Source organism: Chiloscyllium punctatum, chromosome 26, assembly GCF_047496795.1.
Source record: "Chiloscyllium punctatum isolate Juve2018m chromosome 26, sChiPun1.3, whole genome shotgun sequence".
In the NCBI taxonomy this organism is placed as follows: Eukaryota; Metazoa; Chordata; class Chondrichthyes; order Orectolobiformes; family Hemiscylliidae; genus Chiloscyllium; species Chiloscyllium punctatum.
The window spans coordinates 17,606,914-17,613,222 of NC_092764.1; positions in this window are offsets into that span (position 1 = coordinate 17,606,914).

A 6,309-nucleotide genomic window follows, 5' to 3' on the forward strand; every position below is an offset into this window, starting at 1 on the left:
TAACACAAGAACAAAGAAAGTGACAGCATAGGAGTAGGCACTTTGGCCCTCCAAACTTGCGCCAATCCAGATTCTCTATCTAAACCCATCTAAGGGTCTGTATCCCTCTGCTCCCTGCCCATTCATGTATCTGTCCAGATAAGTCTTAAATGATGCTATCGTGCCTGCCTGTACTACCTCTGCGTGTTACAGGCACCCACCACCCTCTGCATAAAGAACTTTCCATGCATATTTCCCTTAAACTTTTCCCCTCTCACCTTGAACTTTTTACTCCTAGTAACAGCAATTAAGGTTTGTCCAATATATTGTTTCAATTGCTTGCATGCATGACACTATGATCTATTGCTATAAATTCTGTGTCTTACAATCCTGCTCCACAATTATCTGACTAAGGAGCAGCACTCTGAAAGTTGTTGCTTCCACATAAACCTGTTGGACTGGGGACTCGGCAAGATGGTGGCGATTCTGTAGAACTGCTGTGGACAGCTCTGCCTAACAGCCAAGGCATACTGGTGTTTTTTGCTATCCCTGGCCAACTTATGTGGTTGGAATTATTAGTTTAAAACCTTACAGATCACATATTTGTTAATATTTGGGAGTGGGAAGGATGCCAAAGGGAAAAGGAGCAAACAAACAGCAACAGGGAGGACACTCCCTTGTAGCACCTACCACACCAGAGACTGCAGCAGCAGCAGCCTCTCCTGAACCCCCCAGGTACCTGACAGACTCACTGGAATTGGCTGCAGCAATGGAGAGACTTACCTTTAACATTGGGACTGTGATTGAGGAGATCTATGGGGAGATTCGTGCCCAAGTCCAACCTATTCCATCCATGCTGCAGAAGCATGAGCAGGAGATCCAGGGCCTCCGGGAGCATCTGGAGGAGGTGCAGGGTTGAACTAAGGCCTCGGAAGCTGTGATGGAGTCCTCATCCAGTCAGATCCAGGTGCTGGCCTTGCGAAACCATATCGGCAACCTCAAAAATCGAGGTCGGAGGATAAATTTCCGAATTGTTGGGCTCCCTGAAGGTGAGCAGCCAGTCAGTTTCTTTGAAAACTGGCTGCCGACGTTTTTGGGCCTTCACATAGAGTCCGGCAGACTTCAGATTGAAAGGATTTATCGGGTTACAGTACACAGGTCAGGGCTGGTGCAGCATCCCTGCTCGGTCCTAGTGCACTTCCACTCATAAGGTCAAGCAAAAAGTCATAGAAGCTTCTAGATCCCTGGGAAAAGATCTGCAGGCACTGCTGTACAAGGGGTCAAAAATCATGTTTTTTCAGGATTGCTGTGCAGCTGTAATTCAAAAGAGGAAGTCCTTCGATGAAGTTAAAAAGAGGCTGAGGAACCTGGGCATCCAGTACTCCATGAGATACCCCGGCAGTGCTTCATTTCAGTCACAAGGACTCAGTTTATACATTTGACTCAGCAGATAAAGCTAAAAACTTTGTGGACACTTTAAAATAGACATATTGGCTTGAAGACTACGGTTAATGTTTGTTCTCTTTTCTATCTTTCCCCATGTTTTCTCTTTTTTATTCCTTTCTTTCTCCCTAATAATTTCCTTTTCGGAAAGGGGAAAAGACCTTGGAATAAGTTGTTCCTTTTTTTTAATAACTGGATTTTCTGATGGGAATTTTTGTGAATGTTCTTTGTTGTCTCTTCCTTTTTTTGTTTGTTCTGTTTCTCTTTTAGTCTCAAGTAGGGGTGACATGAAGCCAGGGATGGGTGGAGTGCTCATCCTGACTTTTGTCATTTTCTGTTGATTTAAGGATCATCTCCTTGTTTTTTTTTCTGGCCTTAGGCTGGGGCACAGTCTGGGTTTGAAGGAGCTGTGAAGGAGGGAATGAGTAGAGTGAGTGCCCCCTATGGGCGGGGGCAAGAGTCTTCCATTCAAGGTTTTATAGTTGGTTTTCTTTGTAGGTTTTGGTAGTAATAGTTGTTTATAGTTATGATAGAATTGTCTTTGTATGTATAGTTTTTTGATTCTGAGTCTTTATTTACTTATGCTCAGCGCTTTGTAAGCAGGGTTCTCCCTCCGAGGGGTTTAATGATCTCTGAAAGGGGATATGGCTAAATGTCTTATTAAATGGTGCACCTGGAACATTAAGGGAAGTCATTCACCTATTATAAGGAAAAAAGTGCTTTTTAGCCTTGAGAGAAAGGGTTGATATTCGCTTTGTTGCAGGAAACCCATCTTAATAATGGAGAACACCTGAAATTACAACAGGGGGGTTATGACCGGGTATTCTTTTCATCCTTTACTACTAAAAGTAGGGGAGTGGCTGTACATTATTAGAGCAGGTGAAAGAGGAGCAGAGACTGTTTGTGATGTTTAAAGCCTTGATACATGGGGAGGAATATGGCATTTTAAATGTCTACTGCCCTCTAGCGCATCCCCTCAAATTTTTGAATAGTGCTTTCTCTAAGTTGAGTGCTTTTGGAACATGGCACATTATTATAGGGGTGGATTTTAATTGTCTTTTGGATCCGACAGTGGACAAGTTGCCTTGTGGGCCCCCAGCAATTTCTTCGCAGGCCAAGCAGGTGGTTGACTTATGCGAGGAGTTGGGGCTGGTGGATATTTGGAGATGGCTTCACCCTACCACAGGGACTTCACCTTTTTTTCAAACCTACATAAATATCACATGAAGATTGACCTCTTTCTGGGTCCCTCAGCCCTTCTGGATTCGATTATGGGTTGTAAAATTAGGAGTATAGCTACCTCTAATCACGCGGCAGTATATTTGGAGGTTAAGGCCAAAAGTGAAGGGCTAGGTTTGCAGCACTGGCATTTGGACCCTTTTCTCCTTTTAAGGATTCCAAATTTGTGGAATGCTTTTTGAAGGAGTTTCAGGAATTCTTGACTATCAACTCAGGCATGGCTAGTAGCCCATCTATGCTGTGGGAGGCTGCTAAGGCCATTGCTAGGGGATTGGCTATTTCCTGTTCGGCTAGTCGGAAACGACAGAAGGAGTAACAGCAGCGTCTACTTGAGACACATTTTACGCGGCCTTCTGTGACTAAGCTACAGCAGAACACGGCCCTCCGGGCTGCCTTGAATTCAATATTGACACAAAACGCAAAGAAAGAGCTTGCTTTTGCTAGACAAAGGCTCTTCAAATATGGGGATAAGCCAGGGACGTATTTAGCATACCTAACTAGGAAAAAGCGTGCTCCCCAATCCATTACTGCAGCGCTGGGGTCCTTACATATGATGCTAAAAAAGTAATGAGGCTTTTCATAGCTTTTACTCTAAATTGTATCGGTCTGAAGGTTGCAAAGACAGGAGGGCTAAAATAGAGACCTTTTCTAAGAACCTGGACCTCCCAGGGGTAACCTTGGAACAGGCCTCTCCTTAATGCCCCCTTGACAGTTCAGGAAATACAGGATGCAGCTAGGCAACTGCAGAGTGGGAAAGTGCCTGGACCTGATGGGTCTTCCGGGTGAGTTTTATAAGGAGTTTATAGGGATTCTGTCAGGGCCGATGTTGGAGATGTACAATCACTCATATATGCATGAATGCCTACCACCATCTTTGAGAGAAACTAATATTTCCTTAATTCTTAAGAAGGGGAAGTTTCCTGACGATTGTGCCTCATACAGGCCCATTTCTCTAAGATCCTAGCACTGAGATTGGAAAGGGTGTTGCCCCATATTATGAAAGAAGACCAGACATGTTGGTTCCTTTGTCTGGCATCAAACTTACTAAATTGCAGTTGCCTCAAGGAGGGGGAGGAGTTGATTTCCCAGACATCAGAAGGTATCAATTGAGTTCCCTACTGTCCTTTGTCTGCGATTGGGCAGGTAACGATCCAAACTCAATATGGCTGAATATTGAGGCCTCCCAAGCAAAGTGCCCTCTTATTAACCTGTTGTTCATGGACAAGATGAGGACAGTTATGGACCACTGCCGGAACCCCATTGTCATTAGTACAGTCAAGGCATGGAGGGCGATGCATCAGAGTGAGGGTTGTTTATCCAAGACTTCGCCACTTACACCTATAGTTGGCATGCCAGGGATGATGGACTCTGGGTTCAAACTATGGGCAGTGAGGGGAGTTTCTAGATTGAGACTTGTTTGAGGGGGAGGTTATGATGTCTTTTGAGCAACTGAGCTGCAAATACGGGTTACCCAGCAGAGATCTTTTCTATTTTTTTTCAGGTTAGGGATTTCATCCAGAAGAAGACTATGCTTCTCACTAAACCCTATAAGCCCGATGCAGAGAGGTTGTTGCTATGTTCCACAACCACCCTTTCGGTTACTGCCCTCTATTGCCTGCTGGGTAGCAGGGCCTAACAGGACATTAACTGGTTATGTGAGGTCTGGGAGCAAGAGCTAGGAGTGGAGATCTCTTCTGAAACATGGGAGAACATATGGGAGAATACTCAAAAGATCTCATCTTTAGGGTGTAGGTTTGCTCGCTGAGCTGTAGCTTCGATATCCAGACGTTTCATTACCTGGCTAGGTAACATCATCAGTGGCGACCTCCAAGTGAAGCAAAGCTGTTGTCTCCTGCTTTCTATTTATATGTTTGTCCTGGATGGGGTTCCAGGGGTTTGTGGTGATGTCACTTCCTGTTCGTTTTCTGAGGGGTTGATGGATGGTATCTAGATCTATGTGTTTGTTTATGGCGTTGTGGTTGGAGTGCCAGGCCTGTAGGAATTCTCTGGCATGTCTTTGCTTAGCCTGTCCCAGGGTAGATGTGTAGTCCCAGTCCCAATGGTTTTTTTGCTTCAAATTAAAGTGCTTCCAATTAAATCTGTTGGACTATAACCTGGTGTTGTGTGATTTTCAACTGTACAAGGTTTAGAGGGAGTGGAACTCTTAAAAAGCTCTCCTGGATGCATTTCAAGCCAGTGTGTATATGTTTTAATCATATCCCCCTGCTGTCTTAGTCTCCTCTGCTTCAAGGAAAGCAACTCCATTCTATATCAAGTCTTTTCATAACTGAAATTCTCTAGCCCAGGCACCATTTTGACAAATCTCCTCTATATCCTCTCCACTGTAATCACACCTTTGCTATAATGTGGATACCAGAATGGAATACAATGCTCCTGCTATATGAAAATATGAAGGACGTAGATGGAATTGACAGTCGGAAACTTTTCCCCTTGGTGGTGGAAATCAGGGAGCATATATATTTAAGGCAAGAGGCGGGAGGCTTAGAGAGGATGTAAGGAAAGGATTTTTCTCCCTGAGGGTGGTGGGAATGATAAGAGTCAGAAACCCTCAACATTGGCGAGGTATTTAAATATAAGCTTGCAATGACAAGTTATGGAACAAGTGCTGGAAAATGGGATATCATAGAATCCCTCCAGTGTGGAAACAGGCTCTTCAGCCCAACGAAGAATAACCTACCCAGACCCATTCCCCAAACCTATTAAACTACATTTATCCCTGACTAATGTACCTACCCTATACAGCCCTGCATACTTTGAACAATTTAGCACGGCCAATTCACCTAACTTGCACATCTTTGGATTGTGGTAGGAAACCAGAGCACCAAGAGTTAGTTATTTTTGACTTGTGCTGACTCAATGGGCTGAAGGTCCTCAGCTGCACTGTGGACCTCTTATGATGTTTTGTGTATTTGTGGGCCTTTGTGCATATCTGCATTGATGTTTTTTTTCAAAAATATATTTTATTCACAAAAACTATCTTATGTAAACATAGTCATACAGGCAGTTTGGTTCTATATAGTGGCATATCAAGGAAACAAACTAATTTGGAGTTTGACTCTGACCAAACAAACCAAAGGCATCTCTTACTTGAACAAGATTACATTTATATGCAGGAGAAAGTGGAGACTGCAAATGCTGGAGATCAGAGTCAAAAAGTGTGGTGCTGGAAACGCACAGCCAGTTGGGCAGCATCTGAGGAATAGGAGAGTCAACATTTCAAGCATAAGCTCTTCATCAGGAATAATGAAGAGCTTATGCTCAAAACGTTGACTCTCCTGCTCCTTGGATGCTGCCTGACCGGCTGTGTTTTACCAGCGCTCCACTTTTTGACTATATTTACATCCATTTGAGGCACTGGGAGGGTCCAATAACTGATCAGACCCCAATTAAACTGAAGTAGAAGGACCTTACAGGCCCTTTACCCCCAGTGCCTTGGCAGCAGCAGCCCTGACCCTTAGTGCATACCACAGCACGTAGGCCTGGATATTGGAATGTGCCAGTCTGTGACATATGGTCAGGGTCAATTCTTTGTCCTGAAAGATCAAGAACGTCTTTCACCTGGTTGACAGTCCTCCAGGTGCAGTCGATATTTGCCTTCTGGGGTGCAAACCACAGAGCATAGAGTTC